This window comes from Dermochelys coriacea, chromosome 17 (genome assembly GCF_009764565.3).
Source record: "Dermochelys coriacea isolate rDerCor1 chromosome 17, rDerCor1.pri.v4, whole genome shotgun sequence".
Lineage (NCBI taxonomy): Eukaryota > Metazoa > Chordata > Testudines > Dermochelyidae > Dermochelys > Dermochelys coriacea.
The window spans coordinates 2105029-2125107 of record NC_050084.1 but is presented as its reverse complement, the minus strand read 5'-3'; the positions used below and the strand labels follow the sequence as shown (position 1 = coordinate 2125107).

General features: G+C 50.1%; 1 protein-coding gene across 20 annotated transcripts in view; it reads left to right on the top strand.

Moving 5' to 3' along the window:
- Window positions 1-20079, top strand: part of MYO18A (myosin XVIIIA) — a 140298-nt gene that overhangs the window by 20111 nt on the left and 100108 nt on the right. The window lies entirely within an intron of this gene.

Genomic DNA, 20079 nt, shown 5'->3' with positions numbered 1-20079 from the left:
TATAGGGTGTAGCCTGGGTGTAGCCAGCTCTGCTGCCCTGGCAGCTCTGTGAGTTGGGGGATAGCACACATGGGCACTGGTTTGGTTCGGCTTGTGTGTGACTAGGGAGGGGGCAGTGCCCAAAGCTCTCCCCATCTGAAAGGAATAGGGAGTGAGAAGCGGGAGATGGTATTCGCATGTGGCTCCCAACATGCCTCTGGTTTGGCAATTTAAAGTAATAGCCGCTTAAAAGATTTCTCCTGGTGTTGCTGGAGATTATTGGGGAGGGTGTGTGTGTGTGTGTGTGTGTGTGTGTGTGTGTGTGTGTGTGTTTGGACCAGTCACTCCTCCCTTCACAGGTTTGGGGGGTGCCCCTGGAAAAGAGAACCTGGAGTAGCTATTGGTGGGAAAGAGCCTTCTGGGCCTGGCATGTCTGCTAGAGCCTCGTGCAGGCATTTCTTTTTATCATACTGAAGATAGCTGCTGTGATCAGCTGTGTGTTACACAGACTTATAGATTCATAGATACTAAGGTCAGAAGGGACCATTCTGATCATCTAGTCTGACCTCCTGCACAGCGCAGGCCACAGAATCTCACCCACCCACTCCTATGAAAAACCTCACCCATGTCTGAGCTATTGAAGTCCTTAAATCATGGTTCAAATACTTCAAGGAGCAGAGAAGCCTCCCTCAAGTCAACCATGCCCCATACTACAGAGGAAGGCGAAAAACCTCCAGGGCCTCTCCCATCTGCCCCGGAGGAAAATTCCTTCCCGACCCCAAATATGGCAATCAGCTAAACCCTGAGCATATGGGCAAGATTCACCAGCCAGATACCCAGAAAAGAATTTTCTATAGTAACTCAGATCCCATCCATCTAATATCCCATCTCAGGGGATTTGGCCTATTTACCCTGAATATTTAAAGATCAATTACTTACCAAAATCCCATTATCCCATCATACCATCTCCTCCATAAACTTATTGAGTAGAATCTTAAAGCCAGATAGATCTTTTGCCCCCACTGCTTCCCTTGGAAGGCTATTACAAAACTTCACTCCTCTGATGGTTAAAAACCTTTGTCTGATTTCAAGTCTAAACTTCCTGGTGGCCAGTTTATACCCATTTGTTCTTGTGTCCACATTGGTGCTGAGCTGAAATAATTCCTCTCCCTCTCCTGTATTCTCCTGACTTCAGTGCCCTGGACTCCTGGCAAGTCATCACAGCAGCCTGCAGTATCTGCCTGGGCTCCTCTGGGGTAGATCCCTATATATACACCTGTTCTTGGTGCTCCTTATGCCTGCATTATAAATGTAGCATCCTGGACAGCTCCTGGGGCCTGATTCAGGCCTGTGGAGTGAGCCAGCTACTTAACTGTATGTGGATTGTGGGGAAATAGAACCTCAGGGTTTTTACCCAATTTCTCTGTGGTGAAACATGTAGTCGCTTAGCTCATATACACTGATGTGCTTGTCACCGCTCCATATGCAGAGAGCCATGGGAGGGGAACTGGAGAATGTGGGCAGAGGTTCCCTCAATTAAAGACTGTTCTTCATTCCCATAGCCCAGTAGGGCCTGGACTTCGATCCATTGCAGTAACTGAGATCTGGGTCTCTTGATCTATTTTAAACTCTCTTCTTCCCCCTGGGGAGTTATTACATGTTGAAGTTAGGGGTCTTGGAAATACCTTGCCTTTGGTGTGAAGGACTGTGAGGATATAATGTGCTGGTCAGAGTGAGAGCAGAGCCGCCCTGGCTACAGTTGTTAGCTCTTGCTACCTGCCAGGGCCCTAGCCAGGTTTCACTCATTGTGTGGGCAGAGATGTTTCCTATTTAACATTGCACCTCTGGTGGACTGTGACCAGCTGACACACCGTTCAACAGGACAGTCCTTGTCTACACTGAGTGCTAAGCCATGTTTGACATTGCCAGGGCAGGTGTGTACTGAAATGAGATTTTCTAGTGTAAACATGCCCTTAAGAAAATGTTGTGTCCTTCTAGCACAACCATGCAAAATTCCCCTTGCCCGCTCACTGGGGGCAGCACCTCTTTTTCATGGGCAAGCAAAATATCCCTAGTTTTTTCACTATAATCACGGTTGTGAAGTGGGGGCCAATATATGTTTTGTTTTCTGGAGAACGGTACATTTTCCTGATAGCTCTGCATGGCTCCGGTAGAACTTTGTGTTGCAGGAAGGGGTCTTGGAAAGCCCAGCTTTGTAATGCCTTTGAATCCCTCAAACAAGGGAGTGGATTGTTGTACATATCGGATAACTAAATGTATTGCTGCTGTTTAAAAGAAAGTGAAACGGTTGCTCGGTTGCTGTTCTGGCGGTTCAGGTAATCCAGATACTAAATACTGACAGACTCTCATCCATGTGTATAAAGAGTAGGGATATAAATACCGTTTAAAAAGTTAACCATTTAAATGATTCAAAATCTGTCATTTAAGCGGTTAACCAATTAAGCGGCTGGGGCCGATCCCGCTGGGGCTGGGGTCGACCGGCCGACCGGTTAACCTGCCTTAACTGTTAACCCCAGGTGTCTTACCGGTTAACCTTTTACATCGCTAATAAAGAGGAGCAAAAGCTCATGGCATGCTTCTATTGTTTGTTTGTTAGAAAATGCCACCATGCAAAGGGTTAATTTTGCCACAACATTCTGTGCTGCTTCCAAAGGGGCTGTGCTTTGTGGATGGTTCACTAATTCCTGCTGCTGATGACCCTGGAGAGCTGAGAGCCTCCTGGGTAATTAGCCCTGGAAAACAGGACAAGCTATTTAAAGGGACATGATCTAGTGGTTTAAGTCCAGCATGAAGCTTTGTGTAAATAAATTAGATCAAATCCTGGCATTTTCTTGTTTACAGTGTAATGAAAATAGCGTTCTTGGTTTGGATTTAACCCTTCCCCCTGCCAGTTTATTAGCATTGCAGGGCTGGGCTGTGGCATGAGAACCTGTGTGTGAATCTGACTTGAACAAAAGTGAAGCTGACTAGGTTATTTGTATTGTTCCCAGGGAGGGACAGGTATAAAGAAAACAAACAGCATCCCTGGTGGAAAGCTAAATGAGGTTTGGGGTTCAACAACCCAGGAAGGTGCTAGAAGAGTGGGGCAGGGCTGGTTTTGCTCAGCAGAATCCCTTCCCAGGGTCTGGCTTTGCTCTGACCAGATGAGCCGTGGAGTGGAATGGAATGAGGCCAGTGGGACAGGGAGGTTCTGATGAGTTTCCAGAAGCTGGTTGGAGGAGATGTGTGTGCTGCTGCAGAGAGCTGGGGAGTTTGGCAGGTGCCGAGGTTTTGGAGTGTCAGGCGCCTGGCTCAGAGTCTGTGTTCTGCAGCTGTGAACCATATGTGTGTGTGGTGGCTCCATGTCTAGATGTGTCTCCTGTACTTTCAGTGGGGAATGTTTCTGCATAGAGTAGTCCGATCCTAGAGGGAAATGAGCTTTGCTGCTCACCACCAGAGGCATCCCCTAGTACTGCCTTGCAAAAAGGCTACTTTACCTTAGCCACGTTGAGCCTCTCTGTGTATATGAGTTTCTCCCGACAGGAGGTGTCTCCCAAGGGGGGATTATTGAAGTAGGGTCATGTGTATACCACGGGGTGGTACAAGTGTGTTTTATAAATCATAATGCATAGTTCGTGAAGTACCAAGTGCACTGTGGTGCTGTGTAGACAGTAATGTAATGGCTCAGTGGCCCATATCCTGCTTGCTAGTACAGTGGCCACCCAGCTACACTCTAAATTGGCTTGTTGACTATCTGAGCATCTTGTTCTGACAAGGTCATTTTAAATTTGGACAAAGCCCCCCAAAATGCGAGGACCCTGAAGAGTTAAGCCTGCCTCTGACATGGAGAGATGCACTTGCATTTTACCTCAAGCTGCCTGTACAAGAATACCCTTTATGTCTAAAAAGAATAAAAGATTGGCCTTGTTTCAGGCTTCTTCCAAAGGGATGCGTATTGTGAAGCATGCAGCCAGCAGTGTAGAATCAGCTGCTAAACGACCTGCCAGATGTTTATGGTGCAGAAAAGAGTAGGAAGTCCTAAGGAAGTGTGCAGCGTAATAGAAACTGACACAATCTAAGAAGTCTCTTTCAGTGGAGAGTGCGTTCAAGGAAGCTCTCCAAATAAAAGCCAAACGGCTACGTTTGCCTGGTACTGAGTTAGAGTGGGAAGGAAAGGCAGCCAGTCTCTGGGCCATGTATGCACTTCTCAGCACCTGACCCTCAGCTCATGTGGAAGTGGTCTGGGTTCCCAATGGTACTCTTGTCTTGGTGGTTTTCAGACCAGCTCGGTGGGGGGGGGTAATCTGGGCTGCAGGAGACCTGCTGTGTCTTGTCATAATTCCAGACTGGGAGCTCTCTGTAATGCAAATCATCCTCACAGCAAATAACAGCAAAGGGCCTTGCCTTTCGTTTTGCACTGGTGTTCTGAGCATCTGGGTGGGCCAAGGTTTTGCTGGGGTCTTTGCCTTGCCGGGGAACATAGTGGCTTCAGGATCCAAAGGGCGAGCCAAAGGTCTGCGTGCAGAGGGTGATATTAGGAGGTACAGGCAGTGCCTTCAGTGCAGAATGACAGCTTATGGACCACCCCTGGTGGAGACCCATGTGTGACCTGGCGGGAAGGCTCCAGGGATGTGCTTGCTGTTGTTTGTTCTGGAGGGCTTGTCTCTACCCATACGGAACAGGAGGAGTTAGACGGGTGCAGACCCTTTTATTGGTTTAAATCTGTTGTGGTGAATTACCTTGCAACCATTATAAACCAGGTTTAAATAGGAATGTCCACACACAGAATTGCACCAGTTAAGCTAAATCTGTTCAGAATCACCCCTTAGTTAAATGAGAACAGGCGTCAGCAAGGTAAGCTGGGCCTCATAAGAGATGGCAGCAGGAAAGCTCTGGGAGTATGTACCGTGTGCACACTTGTGGTGCCTGTTGCTTTGATTGGGTAGGGCCTACAGTAAGCGTAGCTTTTTGGTACTTGGCTCTGGAATAATTAACAACCAACTAACCCCCCCCCCACTCTCCCCTTTTTCAAAAATGGAGATATTCCTTTCTACAAGTGATAAACTAACTGCCAGGCAGCCCTTCGCACAGAATCGGCACAATGGGACATTCGTGCAAATATCAGCTGCCTGGGCCAGGCATTTTCTGTGCAACAACTTGGCAGGTATCTGTGTTTTGAATTAGAACTTGCTCCCGCCCCCCAGCTTGGTTTCTTCTGCTTCATCCTACGGCAGAGTCTTAGATAATGTTTGTGACCAGAGAGCCTGCTGCAGTGGATGTGAATGAAATGCCATCTCTTCGCTGCAGGATCAAGTAGGCTGAGAAGAGGAGAAGGAAAGGAGCAAGGACCTGGTTTAACACACACAGCTTTGCTTAGCAAATGGATCCAGCCAGACCCTCTGGCATTCAGGTGGATGGTTTTATGCTTTGACCGAGAGCTTTAACAGTGTACTTCATGGCTGACATACAAGCAAAGAGAGGACCTTCACCTGGGGCCTAGGAGGCATTGCAGAAATTGGTGCTGTAAGCTACAGCCTATGTGGGATGCCCCAGGAAGTGGGAGTCAGCACAAGGGCTAACTACTGCTCAGATCCTACTTCAGGCTTCAGAGCAGGGCTAGCAAGGCCCTGTGGAGCGTAGGCTTTTTGCTGGTCCTGTGCGTAGTGGGGTGAATTCTAGTCTGAATGACTACTGAGCTTGGACCTCATTGCTTGTGTTTGCTGGTTGTGCTGTAGCGCACGTTGTATCGTTTGGCAGGTATTTGCTGAATGTGATGCTTGCAGAAGCCTCCTGGTCAGCCCGCAGAGACCAGCCCAGGCACTCAGACTGATTTTGCTAGAGTTATGCTGAATTGGAAAATAAAGAGAGACTCTGGTACTTTCAGAGCAGCTGGAGCTGCAGTTGTTGAGAAGCCAGTAGCCTGTATCCCCACGTGCCTGCAGTTCCCCTGACTGCTGGTGAAGTCTCCATTCTTTGAGTCTAGCTTCCTTTCCCTCCCCTCCCATGGCACCTGTATATTTAGGCTGCAGAAAGGTGCTGATGGTTGCCGACACTTTCCCCTGCCCCGCCAGCTGTCTCTCTTGGTTTGTTGACCTCTTCTCAAAATCATAAGAAAACTGATTGGAAGCTTTCAAATCATTGTAGCCAGAGGTGCATGTTTGATTATGAAAGAGGCAAGGTCAGCATGGGTGATGATGCTGATGTAGTGTGTGTCTTGGGGAGCAGGTTGCTGAGCTGTGGATAGCTGCCTTCTATGCTGACGACACTTTGCTGGTGATCTCCTGAGAGGAGGGTTTGTAAGGTAGATGAGCAGATTTGACCTACTCATTGCTGGCAGGAGCAGTCCCTGCTCTTCTGTAGCTGCTGTGGCTTGTCTTTGTCATGGAGCATTCTGAATCTGAATGCACAACACCTGCTGCAGGTGGAAAATGGCTGTTCTGTATCCAGCTCTGAAAGGGCAAAATGGCAGCCACAAGATCACCGAGATTTTCATGGGAGCATAGAGTCTATTGAGCTGTCTCCAACTCTCGGAGGGCCTCCAGCAGCTCTGTAAGTGGCCAGTGCATTAGGGCTTTGTGTCTGACAGTGTGGGTTCTAATACCGAGGTAGCTAGTCATTCTCCAGAGCCAGCCCTGAATCACAGCCATTACTTTTCTGCGTCAAAATGTCTCCATCTCCTCTTGGAGAGGTTGGGGGAGGGAGCCAGCTTTAGAGGCTCTTGCTGTCTCTGTTACACTGTTCTTCCCACTTCCTTTGCCTTTTGCTCCAAGTCATGGCCCTAGCCTGCTAAAGATGCGTAGAAATTTGTGGTTGCTGAGAGAAATTGGCCAGCAATAGAGCTCTGAGCTGAGCTCACATGGCATGAGCATCCTGATGGAGCTTTCCAATAAAAGGTTAAAAAGCAAAAGCTGAAAATGTAAGTTCAGAATGTAGCATATAGTGAAACCTTCTAAGGTTTGATGGTTTGCAAAGACCCTTTGCATCTGCTCGCAGCAGTGCCTGTCTGCTTGCTGTGTGAGTGCCTTTCCCATGGGCATTCTTGTTTAAGCTAGGCTGGAGACCAGGAGCTCCATTGCTGAAATGCTGCAGTTATCTGTCCCTTTCTGTAAGTGCCTAGCTGAGGGCAGCTCCCTGCAGTGTTATGTATTCCCACCTTGGCAATGGCTTTAAGCAGTTTGGTCTGGTTTATGCTGCCCACCCAAACCCTGTTTGCAGCCTGCTGAACTGGAACTGAGATAAAACCAGATGCAAACGTCAAGCTTTCAAATTAAATTAAAAGTCCAGTGTGGAAAGGCCCTTAAAGAACCCTCTTGATTTGGCAGGCCTGAAATTTGAATTACTTTTTTCCTTATGTATTTGCAAAGCTGAAACAATTCTTTCAAATTCTTCAAACCAAACATTTCCATTCTCCATTTATCTTTACAATCAATCAGTAAAGTAATGCCGGCACCCCTTGCTCACCAGTGTAGCTACAGTGTAACACAGCAGCGTGAACAGCCTTACAAGAACAAAGCATCACCACCCAACTTCCTGGAGGGCTAGCGAAAGAGAAGAGAATAAGCCCCTGTTGTCTCCAAATGACGTGGGAGGAATGGGGTAGAAGTGAGTAGAAGTACACGGAGGACACAAGACTGTTTCACAGCGTCTCCGTCTTCGAAGCTAAGGACCATCTCTTGACTTTCACTGAACAGAGCATTGAGATGTATCCTTGGGCAACCTGCCCTGTGTTGGCCAGGATGATGAACCAATAGTTTTCTTTCCATCTCTATGTGGTATGGATTCCATGACAGCAGGAGGAGGATCTTGTGTGTGAACTGTAGTGTAGTGGTTACTGGACCGAACATAGCTAGTTGGAAGACTGGGGTGCATTGTGTATCGAGACCTTTTAATCCTCCGCTGTTGTCAATACTTAGCTCGTTTGTTACAGCACTTCACACCCTAAATCACACAGCTCTTTCCATAGGAAGCTGTACTGTTATCCTGATTTACAGATGGGGAAAACTGAGGCGCGGACTTGCCCAAGGTCTCACAACCAGTCAGTGGCAAAGCTGGGAACAGAGCTAGGGAGTCCTGGTGTTACTGGCTCGTGCTGCCTCTTTGACATACCGGCATCTCATGTGCTTTCCTTTAGCCCTAGAGCTGCCAGAGGTCTGACTGGCTGGTTGGATCGTGTGTGTGGCACACCACTCTGCTGATTGAGCAGTGACCCTCGAGGGAGAACAGCCTGCTGTTGGCATCACTAGTCTCTGAAGTGTGTCCTGTTCCTGTCTTGGCAAACCCTTTCCCCGTGACCAGTGCCAAGAAAGGGTGAAATAACTTGGAGGCTTCACCAAATTCCTGGGCTGCTGGTTTGCTGTCAGGATGTTTGTTCCTAGGCAGTGTGGTTACGCTGTTAAAGTTTCAGCTGCCGCTAGCTCAGCGCATGGCTGGTGTGCCTTGGGGTCTGAAATGACTTCTGCCTCAGGCCAGTGAAGGGAGGGAGAGACCCAGCCAGAGGGTTAGTCCAGTGTTAATAAGAACTTAGGTTTAGGCAGGGTTTGAATATCACAGGAACCCAAAGCCCCTTGCTGCTATAAATGGCAGGGCTGAAGTGCATACTGAACATCCGGTCGATTGAATGTAACCCTGAACCCAGGGATGCCACCCAAAGCTGCAGAGGAACCAGGAGAGAGCAGGTGCACGGGCCAGAAGTCTCTTGCAACATTGGTAACTCCGAACAAAATGTTATGGCTGGTCTTTCACAAGTTAACTACTGAACATTGACTTAATACAGCTTTGAAACTTTACATAAGTGCGGCCATACTGGGTCAGACCAAAGGTCCATCTAGCCCAGTATCCTGTCTTCGACAGTGGCCAGTGCCAGGTGCCCCAGAGGGAATGAACAGAACAGGGAATTTATCTAGTGATCCATCCCCTGTTCCTCATTCCCAGCTTCTGGCAAACACAGGCTAAGAACACCATCCCTGCCTATCCTAGCTAATAGCCATTGATGGACCTATCCTCCATGAACTTATCTAGTTCTTTTTTGACCCCTGTTATAGCCTTGGCCTTCACAACATCCTCTGGCAAAGAGTTCCACAGGTTGACTGTGAGTTGTGTGAAGAAATGCTTCCTTTTGTTTGTTTTAAACCTGCTGCCTATTAATTTCTCTTGGTGACCCCTAGTTCTTGTGTTATGAGAAGGAGTAAATAACACTCCCTTATTTACTTTCTCCACACCAGTCATGATTTCATAGACCTCCATCATCTCCCCCCTTAGTCGCCTCTTTTCCAAGCTGAAAAGTCCCTGTCTTATTATTCTCTCCTCATATGGCAGCCGTTCCAAACCCCTCATCATTTTTGTTGCCCTTTTCTGAACCTTTTCCAATTCCAATCTATCTTTTTTGAAATGGGATGATTACATCTGTGTTTAGTATCGAAGATGTGGGCGTCCCATGGATTTATACGGAGGCAATAGGATATTTTCTGTCTTATGAGCTATACCTTTCTTAAGGATTCCCAACATTTTGTTCACTTTTTGGACGGCCGCTGCACTGTGAGTGTTTGTTTTCAAAGAACTATCCACAGTGACTCCAAGATCTCTTTCTTGAGTGGTACCAGCTAATTTAGACCCCATCATTTTATATGTATAATTAGGATTATGTTTTCCATTGTGCATTATTTTGCATTTATCAACTTTGAATTTCATCTGCCATTTTGTTGCCTAGTTATCCAGTTTTGTGAGATCCTTTTTGTAGCTCTTCGCAGTTTGCTTGGGACTTAACAATCTTGAGTAGTTTGTATCATCTGCAAATTTTGTCCCCTCATTGTTTACCCCTTTTTCCAGATCATTTATGAATATGTTGACTAGGACTGGTCCCAGTACAGACCCCTGCGGGATACCACTATTTACCTTTCTCCATTCTGAAAACTGACCATTTATTCCTACCCTTTGTTTCCTATCTTTTAACCAGTTACCAATCCATGAGAGGATCTTCCCTCTTATCCCATGACAGTTTACTTTGCTTACAAGCTTTTGGTGAGGGATCTTGTCAAAGGCTTTCTGAAAATCTAAGTACTCTATATCCACAGGGTCCCCCTTGTCCACATGCTTGTTGACCCCCTCAAATAATTCTAGTAGAATGGTGAAGTATGATTTTCCCTTTACAAAAATCATGTTAATTCTTCCCCAACAAATTATGTTCATGTATGTGTCTGACAATTTTGTTCTTGACTATAGTTTCAACCAGTCTGCCTGGTACTGAAGTCAGGCCTACTGGCCTGTAATTGCCGAGATAATCTCTGGAGCCCTTTTTAAAACTTGGTGTCACATTAGCTATCCTCCAGTCATGTGGTACAGAAGCTGATTTAAATGACCGGTTATGAACTACAGTTAGTCGTATTGCAATTTCTCATTTGAGTTCCTTCAGAACTCTTGGGTAAATGCCATCTGGTCCTGGTGACTTATTACTCTTTAGTTTATCAATTTTTCCAAAACCTCCTCCAATGACGCTTGAAATCTGGGACGGTTCCTCAGATTTGTCACATAAAAAGAGTGGCTCAGGTTTGGGAATCTCCCTCACATTCTCAGCCGCGAAGGCTGATGCAAAGAATTCATTTAGTTTCTCCGCAATGACCTTATCGTTCTTGAGTGCTCCTTTAGCATCTCGATCGTCCAGTGGCCCCACTGGTTGTTTAGCAGGCTTCCTGCTTCTAATGTACTTTAAAATGTTTTTTGCTATTATTTTTTGAGTCTTTGGCTAGCTGTACTTCAAATTCTTTTTTGGCCTTCCTAATTATATTTGTATACTTAATTTGCCAGAGTTTATGCTCCTTTCTGTTTTCCTTCACTATGCAGAAGAAAAATGTTGCTTTTAACCATTATTATTTAAATGAAACCAGCACAGAAACAGTTTCCTTACCTTGTCAAATCTTTTTTTTAAACTTTTCCCTTTATTTACCTTTAGCACAGTACTGTACTATATTTGCTTTTATTTTTGTCTCTTCTGCTGCCTGATTGCGTACTTGTGGTTCCAAATTGGGTGTGTGATTGACTGGTCAATTCGTAACTCTGGTGTTTTCATAACTCTTTGTTGCTGTTTCTATTGAGAGTGAAGGCAGCCTTAGGTCTGAGGTTTTCATACCCTTTGTGGTTTGGAGTGTGTCCCTGCCTCCGGAGGGGACAGAAGCCCTTGTTTTGTGCAGGTTAGTTGATTAATAGTCACTAGAATACAGTGTCACATTTGCTGTTTTTAACTGGCTTTGTTGGCTGGGTCTGAGCAGACCTGTAATGGGCTGGGATCTCTTCCTGCCTGCTTGAGAGAGGAGAGCTAGGAATCCATGGCTGGGGCCCCAAATAAACCCTTGGAATGGATCTTCGGCTGAGGAAGCCGAGACGGTGGAGGTGACCACTCACTGCGGGAGAGCTCCATGGATGTCCTTCGGGCAGCGAGGGTCCCAGGGCACCTATGTGCTTGGACACCTGATTGCACCCAGTCATCAGGAGCGTGAAGCACCTCACCAGAGAGCTCCTGGAGCAGGGGGCCCAGCTCTGCACTCTCAAGGGGCTGGAAGGCATGTCCAAGAAATTCTCGACCTCTGACTGGTAGAGCCAATGCCATGTAGAAACTGGGGAGCAACAAGAGAGTATCTGGGGCAATGGGCTTTGCCTGGAGCACTGGAGAGAACTAGTGGTGTAAGGAGCCCTGGCTGGGGTGGGGGAGCCTGCTGCGGGTTTGATACTCTGGGCCTGGAAGTGGGAGGAGAGAGGTGGAGTTTCAGAGCTCCAGCTGTGCCATAGCTTCCATGTGTGTGAAAGTGTTTTGGGGGACCCCATTCCCAATTCCTGCTGCTTGTGCTGGGGGTGTCACTACCAGGATAGAGTGAGACAGAGGGGTGAGGGAATATCTCTCATTGGACCAGCTTCCGCTGAGCCGAGCCGTCCAGCTACACAGAGCTCTTCTTCATGGCTGGGAAATGTACCCAGAGTGTCGCTACTAATGCAAAACGATTTGCTCCACCTTGTATTTAGCTGTGGCACTCTGAGCACATTTCCCAGCCCTGCAGAAGAGCTCTGTGTGTAGCTCGAAAGCTTGTCTCTCTCATCAGCAGGTGCTGGTCCAATGAAAGATATTACCTCCTCTGCCCCCGCTCCTTGTAATAGGGACAGCAGAGGCAGACGTTTGCCTGGAAGAGGGGATTGTCTTCCTCATCACCCCACCAGCTCAGACTGTTTCACCCAGATGGAGTGATGCCCCTTTCCTCCATGCCCCGCAGTGAGATGGGCACTGGGGTTCAGCTCTGAACCATGCTCGGCTGTTCAGGACTGCCTGCGGGGTCTCCCAGGAATAGATAAACTGCCCAAGCAAACAGACTGAGCATATTGCATTCCTTCAATGGTGGGCCAGTGTAGCCCAGGGTTTGGATCACCCTGTGCTTTGAACGCTTACCCGATGTTGGTTACTGACTTCCATGTTTCGGTGAGTCCCGCTGACTACTACAGACCTGTCCTGGATAAGGCCAGCCTTCAGCGTTAAAGGCTGGAGGAGAACAAGGAGGAATCCCTCGGCCCCAGTGTTAGTGGTGGAGGAGCTTTATGTTTCCCTTGGAAGGCCCTGCTGGGTCTATTATTCTATTCCTTGTCTTTTCTCCAGAAAGCGGAAATCTCTCCCTTTTCCAGAGGGAGGAAGCTGCAGGCAGTCTGCAGTGGCAGTTCTGATGGATTTTCCTAAATACAGGGGTGTGTGGCATTCAATATAGGACACTCTCACATCTCCTAGGTAAATAAAGGTGCATGGCCTAGGGGAGTGAGTTGCTGTCTTGGGATGGTGGCGATGTTCTGGAGGAAGAGGAGGTGGAATTTAGTGATTGCGTGTGAGGAGCGAAGGGGAGAGCGGAGTTGGAGAGGAGGCGCTGGCAGGATGATGGTACTCCCAGCTGGGATGAGGAATTGGGGGTTTGGGTATTCAGGAGGAGATGTCAGGTGCGTGGGACTGAACAGTGGGCAAAGCTCAGGGGTGGGTGGGAGCTGTCAGTGCAGGGCTGGGAATTGGAGCCATGAGAGTGGATGAGGCTTAGCACAGAGTCCTGAGGGACCTGGCAGCAGAGGTCTGGGGCCGCCTCCACTCTGTGGGCTCTTCTGAGTGCACGCAGCAACCGAATGTCTTCAGCACATGGAGCATTGTCTCAGCCTTCGGGAGACAGCTTGTTAGCAGCAGGGTTGTTTGTTGATGCCGCTTTCCCAGTGACACACACAGTCTGCACATGAAAGTGCAGGACAGCTGAAAGATGCCATGCGTGAGGCAGGGAGTGGGTTCCCTAATGGTGGATATATCCACATGCAGTGAGCTCCAGGGGTAGTTGAACACTTCTGCAGAGAAAACCTGACGCTAATGAATTATGGCCTAGTTAGTTACCAAAGCGTGCACCCCGATCCATTCACTAATGCTCACAAGGCACAGAGACCCTCACACGGGGGTGCCATACAAGTGCAAAGGTTAGCAGTATGGTTACCCATAGACTAGCTCAATAAGAGAGGCAGGATGGCCCAGTGGTTAGGGTGCTGGCCTGGGACTTGGGAATTCTGGGTTCAGTTTCCTCCTCTGTAGGTGATCTTGGGCAAGTCTGTCTCTTCCTCTCTGTGCCTCAGTTCCCCATGTGGGGGTTAATAGCACTCCCTTACTCAGGGGGTGCTGGGAGGATAGATGGGGTCTATGTAAGAATAGACAGGATATGTACAAGCCTGTGCTAATTATTGGCTTTCTGTAGCTAGAGGTACAGAATTGCTGAGTTTAATGGCACAAAAGGAAGAGGGGGGAACAGCTGAGAGCTTCACTGTCTGCTGCTGTGCTCTGCTCCACATGAGCAGTGTCCCACGCCCTCTCTCCTGCTCATCTTGCCTGCTTGCACAGGGGGGTGGAGGCAGATGCACCACTCCTGTCCTCTGCTGTGCTCCAGACATTGGGGGGTTCCAGATGGGACTTGCCATGCCTGGATGTAGCCTTGAGGGGAGTTGCGGTAAAGAGGCGCCTTTAAATGTGGGTGCTGAGGGGTTTCTGGCCTAAAGAGGATGTTGCAGCTCACCCTCGTAGACAGTGCTGTGAATGTTATAATCCTCTGCAAGCCAAAGTCATTGGGATCACAGAGCAGGTGACTCCCAGAGCAGTACAGGGTCACGGGTTCCTGCATGAGAGCTGTGCGGTAAGGCTGCGCCTGCACTAAGTGTGTTGGCAGCTATGACACCTTACAGGAATGAAGCCGTCGGGGTGGTGAGGTTGGATTACCTTCTCACACTAAGGAACCCTGCTCCAGTAAGGCTTCTTCCTTTGCTGCTTTGGAGAAAGACACCGTGTTGGGGAGAGGATTTTGCCTCCCGCTTGGAGAGCGATTGGATCTTGTGAAATCAGGGAGAAGCCCTGATCACCAAACGCTGCTGGCTTGTTGCATTCGCTCCTGGGGCAGGGACGGCTCTGTAATGCTCCTGGTAGAAGCCCCGGAGCGCTGCTCATGTCTGAACGCTCGGCAGGAGCTGTTTAAGGTGCAGACCTGCTGCAGAGAGGCCCGTGCTCTCCCCAAGGCCCTGCTAAGCTGCATGGAATGTTTCTGTTCTTAATTTAAATAAAAATGATCCATTTTTTGGAAACAGGAAATTATATACATATTTTGGCCATTGCTTGAGAAACCTCCCCGCTTTGCACTGGGGAAGCGTGCCTTTGTGTGTGGAGTGGAATACCACGGGCCTTTCTGGCCCCTCATTTACAATGCTGTTGAAGGGTTATGGTTAACTTGCAGTGCCTTGCATTCATGGCAGCAGCTGGTCAGTTGTGGGGTGTCTGAGAGGTGAGCTGCATAGGGTTGATCCTGGGCACCTCGCCCTGCTCTCTGAGCACGCATGGCTGTGTGGCCAGCCCCACCTGGAGCCTGCTTCTTTTTGGTATGAAGTCTTATGTTTCTTCTGGGAAGGGACATGTTGGAAAAGAGAATATTTTACAGACCCTAACAATTGTTCCCTCAGATGCTTGTGATTTCTGAGAGATGACATAATACCAGGCAGGGCCTGTCGTGCCCCCGCACGGCCGTATTGGGTGTGGGTATGTTCATTTCATGCTGTAAATTGAGGCCACCCAGAGCTGAGGCTTCCTCCTTTGGGAAAGGCCCCGGGGACGGGAGCTGGGGGCTTGCACCCCAGTGCTGTTCTAGCGTTGCAGGTTGCTCCTGAGGTTTCCTAGCTCTGTAAAGTGAGGTGTTGCTCAGGTTGAGCACAGTACCAATGGCTCTTCTAGTCCAGCTGAGCCATAGAGCTGCCAATGCCTGGCACTTAGGGTTCAAAGGGATGAGGTGGGACTTTGAAAGTTTGGGGTATCTGCCACGGCTCAGCTACAGTCAGACCCCACCTGGCCTTTCTCCCTGGCCACAAACGGAGTCTTCAGAGGGTTGTGAAAGCTGGGCGACTGTCTTGTGATGAGCTGGATTCAACCTTGTTACGGATTGGGTTCACACCTCATTGAATTGGACACACGAACACGCCCTTCACTGAATATAGTTATGAAGCGCTTGAGGGGCCACACGGGAAATGTCTACACAGCACCAGATTGACAGGCTTGACTAGCAGGGGTTGCATTAGCGCTCTAAAATGGCTGTGGAGACAGCACTCTGAAGTTGTGGCTTAGGCAGGAGCTGGGGCTCAGAACCCCCTAGGCAGCTGGAAAGTTCAGCGTCAGACTCCGGAGAAACCTGCGGTGGGGATTTTGGGTTGAGGCACAGGTTGAACAGAGCACTTTTGGTGTTGTGAGCAAAGGAAGCTGTGTCCTGCTGTTTGACCTTCTCTACAGAGAGATGGGACTTTGTACGTTCCTTGTAAATAAGGAAAACTGTCCTTGAGTAATATCTGACAACCACCAAATCCTGCTCCCAGCTGGAAGGGCCCCTGAGCCCCAGACTCTGACTCACTGCTTGGGTCAGAAAGGAGGTCGTTAATTGTGTTTCACTCACGTTTCCAGGAAGCAGAAGGGTTAAACGTCCCCAGGAGGCCCCTCTGCAGGGGAGCAGGAGCCCCTTACCCCTCCCATGAGAGCCAGTTCCTACGGGACTGCCAGCCTGGCATATGGACTTGAGCAGTTCAGAGAGGCATCTGCTCTCTGGAGCCATAGGGGAGCAGACAGGCTCTGTGGCAACCTTCCCCTCCTCCCCGCCTGCTACTTCTGATTTATTCTAAAGCATCATGTTGTGGAAGAATTCCCGCGCCTCTACCTCCAGCCCTGGGCATGGTGCAACGGAGGAGCTGCCTCATCCAGCAAGCCCTCAGGCAGCTGGCATCACAGGTTCCAAGAGAGGAGGCATCACAGGGGGTAGGGTTGCACTTCACCCAGCCCCAGGGAGGGGAGCCTGGGGCAGAAGGAAGTTGGAAATTGAATTTAGTTTAAATCTTCCTCCTTGCTGTGTTTATCTTTCTCTCTACCTTCCCTGAGGCCCCTCCCTGGGGTGGGGAGAGAGCAAGAGGCTGTTCCCTCCCTTGCCCCTTCTGCCTTGAGAAGAGAGTTCAGTCTCGGGGGGCCCATTCACTCGCTGCCTTTTCAGCGGAGGCTTCCAGCAGGGAGGCTAGTTAGTGCTGACTGTGGTATTTTGTGCTGTGTCTGTTGGGAGCTGGACTGAGAACCCACATGTTGAACAGCCACCATGGGGAGCAACTTCCCCTCGCTGCTGACCTGTGGCTAGAGTGCCAGCTGCGCTGTCCCTGTGTCCTCCATGCCATCTGTGTCACGTGGATGGTGCAGGGAGTGATTGGCAGTGTCCAGAGCTGCTTTCTAGATTTGTCTCAAACCCTTTGTGCTAGGCTGATTTGTCAGCCTGACTTCCGGGGCAGCTGTGTTTACAGTGCTAACAAGAGCTGCTGAAATCAGAGTGACTGAAGGCAGAGCAGGGCGTATGTCTGTGTCGCTGGAAGGAACGTGCAGTGCCATTGCAGGAGATGCCCTTTTGGGTGCTGAAATGCACTGCACCAGGGCCTCTGAGCAGAGAGCCCCCTCATGCCCAAAGTTCACACCTGGCCTTTTCTCCAAGCTGGCTCTGCTCCAAGTTTGTATTTGCAAAAAGAAAAGGAGGACTTGTGGCACCTTAGAGGCTAACAAATTTATTTGAGCATAAGCTTTCGTGAGCTACAGCTCATTTCATCGGATACAGAGTAACACGGCTGCTACTCTGAAGTTTGTATTTGTTTATTTACCATTTAAATTCTTCTGGTTAGTAGCAGGTATGCACAGTTCTCTTCTGGCAGGGACAGAAATATTCCAGAGACACCTCACAGCACTTCAGAGGGACAACAGATATTCAGTGGTTGCACCAGCAGAGCCCTGAGTGCCCCCACACATCGCTATCTCTGGAGTCTTCTCTTGCTGCACCCTCAGACGTGCACATGGCGCTTGTGCTCTGCTGAGAGATCAGATCAGCCATCTCCCACTCCAGAAGAAGATTTTCTGGGAGTCCTTCTTTACTACCTTCTTGGGGTGCACTGCTGAGATTTCCTGTCTCTGCACAGTGAAATGTAGAGTCTGGCTGTGCATTAGTTGGCCAAAGGTGCCAAGTTGTGGCTCAGGTACTCTCTCCTTGAGAGCCCATTGACTTCCCTGTCTTCCCGGTGTCAAACGCTGGCCAACTGGCACCACATCTCAGCATTAGGCAGGAAACGTCTGGTCTGATGTGGCTTGTTGAATGCACAACCCTAGAGCCGAGGCTGTTAGGAGCTAAAAGAAGGGTTGGGGGGAGGGGTTTTTTCTGACTACAGTGCTCGCTGCAGACCCCACTTGTAGCCCTTGGCTTGGCCTGTATTGCTCTATTGAAATAGAGGTTGCAGGAGACACAGGAAATACTCTGGATTTTTCCCTGGCTCCGATTATCCTGAAGACACTTTTCGTATTTCTCCAAGAAAAGTTTCTAATTTCTCTCCCTGTTCAGCCACCATTTGAGCTGCCTGGATCCCACGCTGCTGGATGTAGGGCAGGGAACCTCGCTGCAGATGGCAGCGAAGGAAGGGCAGGTGGTGCAGTGACCGCTCCGGTATGTTTTAGGAGCAGCAGGTGAGGAGTGATGGGAGGAGGGGCCTCGTCCTGGTGACAACTGAGCAGGGCTGAACGTGGGTCTCCAGAGGAGAGGGGAAAGTTGTGCTCTGTCCCTCCAAGTCAGCTCTTGGGAGCCAGGACAGGATTGTCCCTCCCTGCCCTGGTCATCCCAGCTCTGCCTACCTGGAAGTGTCCCGTGCCATGGGGTAAGGCCAGAGGCTCCCTTAGGCAAATGGTTCTCATAGCTTCTGATAGGGTCTGCAATGGGTTTTGGATCCCCCCGGCCCATGTAAGGGAGCAGGCTGGTGGGATGGAGTGGTCCATGCCATTCAGGGCTCTGGGGCAATGATATGCTATAGGCCAGTGACTCATTCCCTAGCCTGCTTCTGGCTGGCCCAGCAGTGCCACCCGCCTCTCAGTAAGCTCTGTGTGCTCCAGCTCCCTAGTGAAACAGAGCCACTCCAAAGTCCCAACTCCCTGCCTAGGCCATGGCTCCTGTGTGCTCCTTGTGACGAAGTGGGACTGTTCTTAATGTTTCCTTGGAATACTGTAGGGGTGCCTCAGTTTCCCCTAGGCATTTCTTAAGTCTCTAGGGGGTGGGATAAGGGGGTGTAATTGGTGTAATTATTGTAGAGCAAAGGGCCAGTGTACATAAATGGCGACACACTGTCTCCTGGCAACTGATGGCCTGGGCCCTTCCCCCCTGCAAGGTGAGAGCTAAAGGGTTGGAGAACAAAGGAATCAGGTGACCTCCTGGCCCGGGAAAGGGACAAAGCCCAGAGGAGGAGGGGCTGGAGAGAGTTTCAGTTTGGGGCTGGCTGGGGACATGGAGTGAAGTGCAGATGTGGTTGTCTGGCTCACTGCTCCCCAAAATGGACCCAGCTGAGGGGTCCTATTCTCTGTACCTACAAGCTCTGTTTTAGAACTGGCTGGCTAAGAGTCCCGTCTGACTACGAAGTTGGGGTGCAGGACCCTCTGGCTTCCCCAGGACCCCACCTGGGCAGACTTGCTGGGGGAAGCACATTGAGGGGCAGAGGATGCTGAATGCTCCGAGGTCAGACCCAGGAAGGTGGAAGCTGTATGAGCTTCTTGCCCTGCAGACAGTCTGCTCCCAGAGAGTAGGGTCCCCCAGAGTCCTGCCTGGCTTCGTAGGGAGCTGTTCCCGCCCGGGGACTCGGTGACACTCCTACGCCCCACCCAGGAGTGAATAGACTTGTGATAGGCCTTGGGTGTTGGTGGGGCTGGGGTCAGGGCTGCAGCCCTCTGGGCTGGGGGCTTTGGAGTGAGGAGTGGCACGGTGGTGCTGAGGAAGGGTAGGAAGCTGTCTCAAGCTGCTGGGCGAGGGTGGTCTCTGCTGCAGTGGCTCCATATGGCTCTGAGGAGGAATGAGAGGAATCTGCTGGTGGAGCAGAAATCCTGGTTGTGAGCAGCCAGGCGCCCAAGGGAGAGGCCGAGCTGCCGAGAGTGGCATTCTGGAGCACAGAACCAGAGCAGCGGGCGGGTGGGGAGGCTCCAGTCTCTTTGCATCCCTCTGCTTGTTCCCGACTCCCGGCCAGGTCAGAGCCACAACCCTCTGTGGCTAACCCGCCATGACTCGCTGCGTGGGCAGGCTGGGTTGTTGGCCTTCTGAGCCCTGGCAGGGAGGAGAGGTGCCAAAGGCTTGTCGGGTGTGTATGCTGGGCTCCTGTATAGCACCTGGGATGAGGTAAAAGCCTCCCTGTCCCGCTGCATCTCTCTTCGCGTCACAGCCGGGAACGGGGCTGCCCTGCCCTGCCCCGCTTGGTTTCTCTTCCCCAGACTGTCCCCCTACTCTGCTGCACTCCAGCACTCTTACCATTGTACACATCTCCTTCCCTGCTGCCCTCCACCTAAACCTTGCAGGTGTCCCTTAAACCCCGGCAGCCCCCTCTGCTGCTCCTGTGTCCCCACAGCAGTCAGGGTTGCTCCTATCCTTGTGACACTCCATCTGCGTGGGATTCGCTCCCCTGCGCCCACACTGTCCTTCTGAGCATCCTCAGCCCACTGCTTCCCCCTCCCCACTCTGCTGGGGCAGCAGGGAAGAGTCAGGA